The sequence below is a fragment of the Macaca nemestrina genome, chromosome 3 (genome assembly GCF_043159975.1).
Source record: "Macaca nemestrina isolate mMacNem1 chromosome 3, mMacNem.hap1, whole genome shotgun sequence".
Taxonomy (NCBI): domain Eukaryota; kingdom Metazoa; phylum Chordata; class Mammalia; order Primates; family Cercopithecidae; genus Macaca; species Macaca nemestrina.
Genome location: NC_092127.1, coordinates 185,760,162 through 185,773,047, shown reverse-complemented (window position 1 = coordinate 185,773,047; position 12,886 = coordinate 185,760,162). Strand labels below are relative to the sequence as shown.

Genomic DNA, 12,886 nt, shown 5'->3' with positions numbered 1-12,886 from the left:
GCTACATTGTTTCATGTTTATCTCAGATACCTACAGGGAAAGCAAACTGGTTTTACTGTATTGTTTTTAGTTCCCCTCAGAAAGGAAAGACAAGAGTAGATTAAGTAAATAATTAACAGAAAAAAAGGGATTTTTTTCAGAAAAGGTAGGCGATGACTTATGTGAATGAGAATCACCTGCCTACTCCTGTATGTGGACGTTATAAATGATTCACTTAATTTTCTTTTCATGTTCAGGACAGCGCTAATTTAAACTATAAAAGCAGATTGCCCTGCCTTTTAGAAGCCGCTGCTTTTGTACATGGCCTGATTTTCCCCTTTGGCAGTGTTTTCTATTTTATATCCAAACAAAGGAAATGGATATGGACTTTGGATGCACATTCATTCCAGATAACCGAGGGTGGATCTTACCATAGTGGCAAAGTTATAATAAACTCCTAGTTACATATCAAAATATTTATTACTGTTCGACTGGGGTAAAGGTGTGGTAGCTTTATCACCCCATTACAGATTTCCTGTGACTCTGGAAAAGGAAGCATTCTTCTACATTTGCTGTTTTCATTAACTTTCCCTGTTTTTCCTCCTTGTATGTGTGTAAGGTATTTTTCTTCTAGAAATGAGCTGACCAGGCATGCTACTTCTACTTGGAAGGGATTGATGTTTGCCTTACACCATCTTTAGGTCACCACAGTACATGACTCAGAATCATTAGACAAATGTTGATTGAATATCTCCTACATTCCAAATACTGTGTTGAGTGTGGTTGAAGCATTAAATGTTAATGGAATATTTTGTACAGTCAAGAAGTGATTGCTGGCATAGAAGAGACACAACACACTGGTAGAACACAGCAATGAAATTTGACTTGTGATCTATGTCCAAAAAAAGATAACACGTTCTCTAAAAGTTTAGAAGAAATTTTGGTCCCTTGGATTGTAGTCTTGACTGATTAAGAAACAGAAAAACTTAGTTGAATACTGAGCATTGATTCGCAGTCTAATGGTGCCTGGGGATGCCACCTGTTTTCTCGCAATTAAAATTTAAAAACAAAATTATACAAAGAGCAATTGGAGTTTAAAGCAACTGTAAAGAAAACAATTAGAACAGAAATCAGTTAAATTGAAAATAGTAAAACAAAGGGAAAATGAACATAATCAAAAATTGTTTTTATCAAAAGACCAATAAACAATTTTGATTGAAGACACAAGTTACCAACATCAGAAATGAAAGAGGAGATCATCACCAATCATCCTGAGACATTAAAGGGAAAAAACTGAATCCTATTTGTAACTCTGCCTACAAATTTGACAACTTACATGTAACGGACCAATTCTATGAAAGGTACAAACTACCAAAATTCACAGGGAGATATAAGTAATTTGAATAAACCTATTTATGTTAATAAAATTGAATTGATAATTAACAACCTTCCATAAAAAGAAAGCACCAGGCTCAGATGCTTTTAAATTGAACCAAATATTTTAATAAAATAATAACATAAAATACAGCAATCCTCTATAATTTTTTTCCAGAAAATTGAGTTGTAGGGAAAACTTTCTAAATCACTCATTCTGCGAGGCCAGCATTACATTAGTACCAAAATCAGAAAGAAAATTACAAAAAAGAAAAACTATGGCCTAACATCTTTCATAAGCACAAACAGCAAAACTCCTAAAGAAACATTAGTAACTAGCATCTAACAATATATAATAAAACTATACACCATGGTGAAGTGAGCTTTAACCCAGGTATTGAAGGCAGTTTCAACATTTGGAAATCAATCATTATAGTTAACCTATTCAATAAGCTAAAGAGGAAAAATAAGATGATCATATCAGCTGTCTCAGAAAATGTATTTGATGAAATCTAGCCCTCATTCATGATACAAACTCTTAGCAAATTAAAAATAGAGGGGCACTTCCTTAACTTCATAAAGAACATCTACAAAAGTTCTTTGGCTAACGTCTGTTCAATGGTGAGAAACTTAATTGTTTCTCCCAAGATGGGGTATAAGGCAAGAATGTCTTCTCTCTTTACTCCTATTCAACATTGCGCTAGAAGTCCTAGCTAGTGCAATGAGGTAAGAAAAGGTAAGTAAAGCATACAGATTTAAAAGGAAGAAACAAAAAATCTTTATTCACAGATGACATGATTGTCTATGTAGGGAATTAGGAAAAGTGGACAAAAGCACTCCTTGTAACTAATAGACAAATATAGCAATCTCACAGAATATAAGGTTAATATAGAACATTCAAGCCACCTTTCTTGCTTCCACCCTCACCATGTGACATACTGTTTCCCCTTCACCTGCTGCCATGATTGAAAGTTTCCTGAGGCCCTCACCAGAAGTAGATGCTGGCACCATACTTGCTGTACAGCCTGCAAAACGATGAGTCAATTAAACCTTTTCTCTCTATATATATATTTTCTATATATGTATATAGACATTTCTTACATTTTTATATGTTTCTTTATATTTGTGTAAATATTCTTTATATATATTTATATGCAAATATGTAAGTCAATCAATTGCCTACATATCAAAGAATTATTATTTAGAAATTAAATTAAATTTGAGGAGATCGAGACCATCCTGGCTAACATGGTGAAACTCCGTCTCTACTAAAAAATACAAAAAACTAGCCGGGCAAGGTGGCGGGTGCTTGTAGTCTCAGCTACTCGGGAGGCTGAGGCAGGAGAATGGCATAAACCCGGGAGGCAGAGCTTGCAGTGAGCTGAGATCCGGCCACTGCACTCCAGCCTGGGCGACAGAGCGAGACTCCATCTCAAAAAAAAAAAAAAAAAAAAAAAAAAAAGAAATTAAATTAAATTAAATTAAATTTGAATTTTACTTTAAAGAAACCAATAGCAATGTTGACATCTGGAGCAATTTGAACAACAAAATAAAGTAATATTAAATTATAGCCCAAAGTATAAAATAAATATCTTTGCATCCAACCGATATAAATTAATGACTGACTAAATAAATAGAGGAGAAGAGATAAATGTCTTCATGCAGAAGAATTCCAAATAATTTTTGTAGCTATTTTATCCTTAGGAAGGGGAGCATAACTCCTCATTCCTTAAGTGTGGGTCCCTCATAGTCACTTCCTTCCAAAGGGTATACCACAGAAAGGGAACAAAAATGTAATTTTACAGAGGAGAAATCTGACAAATGCCATTTCAGCCAGGTGATCAAGGTCAACATCAACAGTGATAAGTCTTGTTGAAGTCCGAGAAAGTGTTACAGCCAGGAAGAGCCTTAGAAGATTAAATATAATAAGGCATCCTGAAACAGAAAAACAAAACAAAAAGAAAAACAGGTCTTCAATAAAAAGTAAGAAAATCTGATTAAAGTGTGGACTTTAGAAAATAATAATGTATCAATATTTGTTTATCAACTGTAACTAATTCCCATGCAAAGGTGACATAGTAACAATAAGGAAAACTATGTGGAAAGAGTAGATAGAAAGAAACTCTCTGTATTATATTCCCAATTTTTCTGTAAATGTAAAGTTGGTCTAAATATAAAGTATAATTTGAATAAATATGGGATGTTTCTGAGACATAATCACAGCTTAATGCTACATATAAGGATTTGAAAGAATGCTGCATTTTGCAGTAAAAATAGTCCAATTTTTTTTTCCTGTTTTGTTCCATAGAAGCCTGATGCCCTTGACAAAGTCATTTAACATTTCAAACCTCACTTTCCTCATCTCAGAAATAACTACAGCATTTCTTCCCTGCTTCACAGGATTGCTGTGGGGATTAAGTTATTCAATACAAGGGAAAAAGATAGATATTGTCATGTGCAGACAGAGAAATATGACAGAATACAAAACATTCAAGGAGAATTAAGAGATAAGGACATAACAGAAGCACAAAAGAATTAATGTGAGTTAAGTAGGGAGGTGTTCTAGTCCTAAAAGGAAAACAGAAAGAAACTCCCAAGCTACTGGTTATATTTAAAAATTGTTGAACGACTTGGTGAGTGAGCTTGTTCTAATTTAACTTCTATTCCAGACCACCTTTTTTATGACCTTCAACAAATCACTTGCCTTCTTTTACTTTGCTTTTCTCATCTGTAAATGAGACATTATCATATTTTCTCCCTAAGTTTGTTGTCAAAAAGCCAGTCACATAGCATTTAGGTAGCAACAGTACATCTTGATCCAACAGTAAAATCTGTGCCCATCCATCTTGTAAAAATGTTCTTAGTAACCCAAGCTGCTTAATTCCTACTGAATCATGCTAATTTCCTCAAGGTTATCTCTGCTGTACTTCAGTTGGCTGATGTTTATGGATGACTAAAGACTTTGCTGATAATTGTGAAAAAATTGTAACAATTATCTTTGACCCATAAACTTAAATAAAACTGCATACTTTATTCCATTTAATCAAAATATCTACATCTTCCAGGTGAATTATTAAGTTTTAAACACCCATGACAACAAGATGCTTTTACAGCATTTTGCTTAATGAAATCAATCTTGCAATATTCTCCAATTTCTCTGGTAAATAAAACTCTATTCATCCTTTCAGGTTGAGCTTAAATGCCTTGTTCAGGAAATATTTTTCAAGTACCTCAGTAAACTGACTTCCTATTCACTGCCTGTTGCAATCACATTTAAATTTCTAACACATTGCTCTAAGCTGCCATGAATTATCTGTATTCTCCCCACTAGGTGGCAATTCAATAGCAGGGTGTGTTAGAACTATTTCTATGTTCTCCTTAGCCTCATCTTCCCACACAAACTATGCCTACAACTATGTTTTCCACATATGGGGTGTTTTGTTTGTGGCCTTAGTGCTTGTTGAATTTTATTAATGTCATCTCTCCCTGCTAAGACTGTGAGTCCCCTAAAGAACTCAAAACGATAGAAATTATACTTTTATTTACGTGTTTCATTTGTTTGTGTGTTTGTTCTTACTTATTCATTAATAATCCCTCAATGTATATCAAGGACATATAAGGAGATAGAAAAGAGGGAGGAGAGTGAAAAAGAGGAGACTAGAAGCAAGAAGAGGCACTTGCACTGGAAATAATCCCTCTTCTTCTGCGACGGGCAGTGTTGAGGTATCGAGGACCGAATAAAGGGATCTGTTTTGATCTTCAGTAGGAATGAGATGGGAAACACTGACTTTCTAAATGTGAAACTATAGTGGGAGAAGTAATGTAAGAGCCAACATTTGAGCAACAAGTCAGATAATCAGGGCTGACTTTCACAATGACTGGAGTAGCAAACCTGTCATAAAAAGAGCCACACACAAAACGAAGCTAGAATTTCGAAAAGCCAGGGTCAAGTAAATATTCTGAACAGGTCATGGCACAGGGCCTGTGACAACCCTGAGCTAGTCTACACATCCTTGCAGTTATTATCACTCGTGAAGCCTAGGACAGGACACCTTAAATTAGGTGGTACTAGGTAGGAAATAACGGGGAGATTGACAAGACAGAATGTCAAGAGCTAAGTGAATAGGAAGTGTATGGAGTAGTGGTTACAGTGATTAGGGTTGGACTATAGATGAGTCCTTCAGTGGAGGGCGGGGGGTAGCATATTACCATATACCTATGTCATAGCCACTAGAAGGTTATAATAAACTTAACCTTCAAACAACTGATAATTAACTTTGAAGTGATATGTACCAGAGGCAATATATGTTTCATAGTTTGAGAAACAGTGGCTAAGTACATATGCATCCTGTATCCAGCTGAAGTAACTACCCTTCTCATCAGATCTGGAGAGGTCTGCAAGCTGTATCTGCCCCCTTCTAGAGGGATCTACAATAAAATTAGCATTCCAAACCAAAGTAGGAGAGTCGAGGACAGTTAAGAAGCCAAACAATTCATAGGACCCCAATGTTGGGTTGTGCTGTTCTGAATTGTCTTCAAGCATGAATGAGGGTTTGTATAGAAACTAGATGGTCCTGAGGTGAAGTTCATCCACATCCTCAGATGCAGGTGACAGGAAAACAGAAGCTGAAAGATGGAAATGTGGGTATGTGCCCTCAGTGTTTTTGAGATAAATGTATTTTTCATAAAATACTCATCTAACTCATTTATTTCATAGAATACTCATGAAAAGCAGAGAAAACAGGAATGGTCCCGGGCCAGAGGATTGATCATCTTGAACACATTCACTCTGCTAATTAAATAGTCATCACACAAATCTATGAAGATTCTACTTGGCAAGGCCATTAAAATATGCAAATAATTATTCATCCAGACTTAAAATGTTTACCCCATCTTAGCTTCAGCAGTAGAACCCTCTAAGAAGACAGATCTAAGACACTCTTCCATCCTTTTCTCTATTTTTATACTCCAACAAATGAACAAAGTGTTCTGAAACATAACTCATTGTTCTTGTACAGATGACTGAAATACAAGCCTTGGCTTCTCTACAGGTTCTATGAAAAGCTTGACTATATCTTTTCTTTTTTTTTTTTTCTTTTCAGCTTGATGAACACCTGTTTTCTAAGTCCTGAATCCGTAATCATAAGATTCAGCCCTGTTTCCTTCCAAATCTTGACTTCCTATTCAAACTAGAGAATAAAAATTTAAAAACAGACCTTTGTGCCTAGGATGCAGAAAAATTATTGTTTTCCCGTGTCTCACAAAAAAATACCAGTTTTTTACCATTATGAAAAATTCGTTTATTGTAAGATAGCTTCAAAATAAAGTATTCTCATGTAAGTTTAAATATTATGGCACTTTTCTTCTTTAGAACAGTCATATGTTACAAAGAAACCTTTTGGTTCTGTAAGAATGCAAAGGAAAGCATAAAATCAAGAGGAAAAATACAAGCGACTTTTTCCACTGGGTTCAGTTTAAATAACAAATCAGCTGAAGAATAAGAGCAGCATGTTCTAACTATCCTATTGTTATATGTGCTGCTGTAAAATCCTTCTTACATAATTCAAAACACATGACACATAATTGACAGATATAAAACATGCTAATAACAAGGGTATCACTAACAATAACAGGAAATACAGAAATCTCTCAAGCTTGTCAAGGCACTTCTCTACTTACTATTTAGAGACTCCCTTGGAAATACTTCCAAAGATTTGGAGGAAAACAAGCTTCACATAAGAAAGTAGTAGGTGGTAGATAATCTAATAAAGTGTGAAAGTTCATAAAAGAGAGAGTAGAAAAGTAAATATTTTAAGCAAATTGTGGAAATTGTTTTTCTAGATAAGATAGGGTGCTCTCATTTTAAATTAAAAATAATTAGCTGAGCAATATTTTTGACAGTTATACTAGCAGCATGAAGCAAGAAAATAAAGCTTGTGATAATCAAAAATATTTAGAAAATATCTACTGTGTTCCAAGCATCTCTATAAACTCTGCAGATGTAATGGTGAGAAAATTCACAAAACAGTACAAGCGAATAAGAAATCATGCGAGAGTACATTCAACTGAAACCCTCCAGGCATTCCTGGTCACTTCTTTGCCAACCCCCTTCTGTTTTAAAAAATAATCCAGGCCGGTTGTGGTGGCTCATGCCTGTAAGCCCAGCACTTTGGAAGGCTGAGGCGGGTAGATCACGAGGTCAGGGGATGGAGACCATCCTGGCCAACATGGTGAAACCCCATCTCTAGTAAAATACAAAAATTAGCTGGGAGTGGTGGCGGGCGCTTGTAATCCCAGGTACTTGGGAGGCTGAGGCAGGAGAATAGCTTTAACCTGGGATGCGGAGGTTGCAGTGAGCCGAGGTCGGGCCACTGCACTCCAGCCTGGCAACAGAGGGAGACTCTGTCTCCAAAAAAAAAATCCTATAGGACACTTAGTATATTGAAAGACAAATACTCAAATACATGTACATAAATGTTCATAGCAGCCCTGCCTACAATATCTAAAAAGTGGAAACAGCCCAAATGTTCATCAACAAATACATAGGTGAACAAAATGTGATAAATACAAACATTGGAATATTAAGCCATTAAAAGATATGAAGTATGGAAACATGCTATATGGATATACCTTAGGCACATTATGCTAAGTGGAAAAGCCAAACACAAAAAACCACAGAGTGTATGATTTCATTTGTATGAAATATCCAGAATACGAAAATCCATAGAGCAGATGGGTGGTTGCCAGAGGCTAGAAGTGCGGGGTGACAAATGGCATGTGACGGCTTAACAGGTGTAAGTTTTTCTTTTGGAGTGAAGAAAATGTTTTGCAAGCTGACGGAGATGGTGGTTGTACAATATTATGAATGTGCTCAATGCTGATGAGTTGTATACCCTGGTGTTTGATTGTACAGCCCAGTAACTATAGTTAATAGCAATGTTTGAATATTTCAAAATAGCTAAAAGAGAGAATTTTTTTTTTATTTTTTATTTTTTTATTTTCTTATTTTTTTAAATTTATTTATTATTATTATACTTTAAGTTCTAGGGTACATGTGCATAACGTGCAGGTTTGTTACATATGTATACTTGTGCCATATTGGTGTGCTGCACCCATCAACTCGTCAGCACCCAACAACTCGTCATTTACATCAGGTATAACTCCCAATGCAATCCCTCCCCCCTCCCCCCTCCCCATGATAGGCCCCGGTGTGTGATGTTCCCCTTCCCGAGTCCAAGTGATCTCATTGTTCAGTTCCCAGCTATGAGTGAGAACATGCGGTGTTTGGTTTTCTGTTCTTGTGATAGTTTGCTAAGAATGATGGTTTCCAGCTGCATCCATGTCCCTACAAAGGACACAAACTCATCCTTTTTTATGGCTGCATAGTATTCCATGGTGTATATGTGCTACATTTTCTTAATCCGGTCTGTCACTGATGGACATTTGGGTTGATTCCAAGTCTTTGCTATTGTGAATAGTGCTGCAATAAACATACGTGTGCATGTGTCTTTATAGCAGCATAATTTATAATCCTTTGGGTATATCCCCAGTAATGGGATGGCTGGGTCATATGGTACATCTAGTTCTAGATCCTTGAGGAATCGCCATACTGTTTTCCATAATGGTTGAACTAGTTTACAATCCCACCAACAGTGTAAAAGTGTTCCTATTTCTCCACATCCTCTCCAGCACCTGTTGTTTCCTGACTTTTTAATGATCGCCATTCTAACTGGTGTGAGATGGTATCTCATTGTGGTTTTGATTTGCATTTCTCTGATGGCCAGTGATGATGAGCATTTTTTCATGTGTCTGTTGGCTGTATGAATGTCTTCTTTTGAGAAATGTCTGTTCATATCCTTTGCCCACTTTTTGATGGGGTTGTTTGTTTTTTTCTTGTAAATTTGTTTGAGTTCTTTGTAGGTTCTGGATATTAGCCCTTTGTCAGATGAGTAGATTGCAAAAATTTTCTCCCATTCTGTAGGTTGCCTGTTCACTCTGATGGTAGTTTCTTTTGCTGTGCAGAAGCTCTTTAGTTTAATGAGATCCCATTTGTCAATTTTGGCTTTTGCTGCCGTTGCCTTTGGTGTTTTAGACATGAAGTCTTTGCCCATGCCTATGTCCTGAATGGTACTACCTAGGTTTTCCTCTAGGATTTTTATGGTATTAGGTCTAACATTTAAGTCTCTAATCCATCTTGAATTAATTTTCGTATAAGGAGTAAGGAAAGGATCCAGTTTCAGCTTTCTACTTATGGCTAGCCAATTTTCCCAGCACCATTTATTAAATAGGGAATCCTTTCCCCATTTCTTGTTTCTCTCAGGTTTGTCAAAGATCAGATGGCTGTAGATGTGTGGTATTATTTCTGAGGACTCTGTTCTGTTCCATTGGTCTATATCTCTGTTTTGGTACCAGTACCATGCTGTTTTGGTTACTGTAGCCTTGTAGGATAGTTTGAAGTCAGGTAGCGTGATGCCTCCAGCTTTGTTCTTTTCACTTAGGATTGTCTTGGAGATGCGGGCTCTAAAAGAGAGAATTTTAAATGTTCTCACGAAACAGAAATAATAACTTTTGAGGTGGTGAGTATGCTAATTAGCCTAATTTGATCAATTTGCAATGTATACATGTACTGAAACACATTACATTATATCCATACATTTATACAATTATTATAAAAAATCCTCTGAACTTCTTCCCCCAAGTTAGTAATAAATAAAAAACAAATAAGATACAATGGTTAATTTTATGTTACATGAATTTTAATTCAACGTAAACATCTCAAGAGTAATAATGTTATTGTAATGTTTGCATAGGCTGGGAATATAAATTACTTTGCCAACTAAAGTAGATTATCACACAACTGATTTGATGGAAGCAACTGTCAAGAGGGCAGAATCATTAAATAGCCAAGTCTAGCTGGGTAACCATGTCTAGATGCAGTCCCAGTCAGAGGTTTCTTTACTTCAAAATCATTACCATGACAGTTGTTTTAGGGTTTTGAACCTGACCTTCTGTTGACTAAATTTGCATGGTGAGGGGAATGTTGTACAGGATCCAGGAGACAGCAGTTTAATTCTGATCAACTTCAATATTTCAGCTTGACTTACAGCTTGAAGAGAAGAAAGAATTTAAAAAAAACTATAACATAATCTGAGAAACTTTCAAATTTCTAGTTTTAAGTAAATTAACAAGCTATTCATCCTTAACCCTAAATAAATATACATAGGAGACAAACAATTTTTAATTGGAAATGTAAAAGTCACCGATTAATCTGTCTTTAGTCACATAAATCAGATAAGTTATTGTTACTTCTTCTTAATGCGTGAACTCACCAGGTCTATAAAGTGAGCATAGTGCCTCACTCACAGGGATCACATGCATGTAATAAATGAGTAAGTTCTTGGAAAGGATATACTTTGTAAATCCAGAAAATGGTACTTAAAATCTAAGTTTCTTAAGAGATAGGAAATAGTAGAAGAGAGGAAATTTAGAGGTCAAATAAAAATTGGAAAATAAAACAGAAATAGGTCTGACTCTATCTCTACATTACATTTCTCTTAGTTTCACCAAATTAGCCAAAAATTATATCTAAAAGCCATTTTGACGCACTTAAGATAAAAATGTAAACATCCTCCATATCCCTGGTATTTCTTGGCTACTCACCCCCATGTACCAAGAAAATCAATCCTAAAGTCAATATCTTTTAATTTCCTAAATGAATCTGTCATCCACTCTTATCTTTTTATTGCATTATCACCATGGTAGGTAAATGATCTTTAATTGTAAATTAAGTCGGGGCTAAAACATGTCATGATTCATGTAAATTATATCACCTATTGCTATGTTTTATGATACATAAATTTATTTTGTCTTTAAACTGGTGGCATGTACTTCACAAGAATTTTGTATAATGCTGAAATTCTTAGAAATTATAATGATGAAGTTTTTGGAAATGACATATATTATTCATTACACTTCAGTAACACCAAAAAAGTAGATTTCTAGAGCAATATCATATTAGTTATCTGTTGCTATATTAAAAATTCCCCCCAAAAGCAGTTGTTGAGAACAACATACCTTTTATTATCCAGATTTTAGGAATCAGGAATTTGAGAGTAGTTTAGCTAGGTGGTTTTGGCTAGGGTCTCTTATAAATTTCAGTCAAGATATCAGCCCTGGGCCAAGCACGGTGGCTCAAGTCTGTAATCCCAGCACTTTGGGAGGCCAAGGCAGGCGGATCACTTGAGGCCAGTTCAAAACCAGCCTGGCCAACATTGTGAAACCCCAAATCTACCAAAAAGTACAAAAACAAAATAGCCAGGTGTGGTGGCACAGGCCTGTAATCCCAGATACTTGGGAGGCTGAGGCAGGAGAATCGCTTCAACACAGGAGACAGAAGTTGCAGTGAGCCGAGATCCCACCACTGCACTCCAGCCTGGGCCACAGAGCAAGACTCAAAATAATAATAATAATAATAATGATAATAAATATCAGTCTTGGCTGTGGTCATCTCTAGTCTCTACTTAAAAAGTTCTATTTTGGTGGCTGTTGGTGGGCCTTGGAAAATCTTTACCACCTCACTCTCTTGGTTAAGAGAAAATCTCAAAAGATCTCCTACGTTCACTCATGTAGGCCTCTCTGCATAGCTCTGTCATGACGGGGCAGCTGGCTTCCTCCAGAGGACACTATTGTAAAATCTAACCTCAAAGATGAAAATCCATCACTTCTGCCGTATTCTATTTATGAAAAGTGAGTTATTTAGTCCTGTGCACCTTCCAGTGGAGGGGATTACACAATGCTGTGGATATCAGGAGACAGGTTACCTACCAGAAATAGCAAACGTGTGCTCTCAATTCTTATAGCTCTTAGTTAGAGGAGCCTGGGCTTTCAATACAAATCTGGCCACTTAGTGTCTTCTGAAAGCTCGGGTCCTTTTGTTAAACTCTTAGAACCTCAGTTTTCTTCTCTTATGAAATAGAATGAACATAACAAACCTTATAGAGTTGTTGGGAAAATCAAATGATGAGAGTCAAGGCAGACACCATGAAGTGATGGCAGGGTGCAGTACCAGTCAATCAGCTCCAAACAAGAGAGGCGCTTTCTTATTGAAATCCCTAAATGCTTCTCATATGCACAAACTGGTATCCTCAAGGGGAGAAGGGCAAAATGCTGCCCCAACCATTGGCTACTGGCTGCTGAATTAGATTAGCCTAAGAGGCATCATTCTTCACCATTTCCCTTGATTTTGTCTCAGTGGATGTCCTTAGTCTCCATTTCACTTGGCTGCTGAAGCATTTTAGATAGGCTATTGATTAGTGGAAAGACATGTCACACACGCACGCATACTTACACCTTTCCAAATTTCAAGCAGAGAATATTGAAGGCATGGGTGTTAGTGGATTCTCTGTGCAAAAGTCATCTTTAAGTATATTTTTTTAAAAAAAACTGACCTATATTTGTAGCTTAGAGCTTACAGTACCCATCTAATTCTTTTAAAGGAATTTTTACAAGTCCTATGTATGCAAAGGCATGTCTT

General features: G+C 36.2%; 1 non-coding gene across 48 annotated transcripts in view; it reads left to right on the top strand.

The window, feature by feature from the left end:
• The window catches only part of LOC105487940 (uncharacterized), a 224,040-nt gene that overhangs the window by 67,469 nt on the left and 143,685 nt on the right, over positions 1 to 12,886 (top strand). For 5 of the 48 annotated variants that reach the window (XR_011621515.1, XR_011621516.1, XR_011621514.1 and 2 more), the window contains 2 exons: positions 4,964 to 5,076; positions 6,071 to 6,449. The exons of 39 other annotated variants lie outside the window; for them this stretch is intronic. This is a non-coding gene — a transcript (uncharacterized protein). 4 more of the 48 variants (XR_011621510.1, XR_011621508.1, XR_011621509.1 and 1 more) reach the window with 4 other exon arrangements.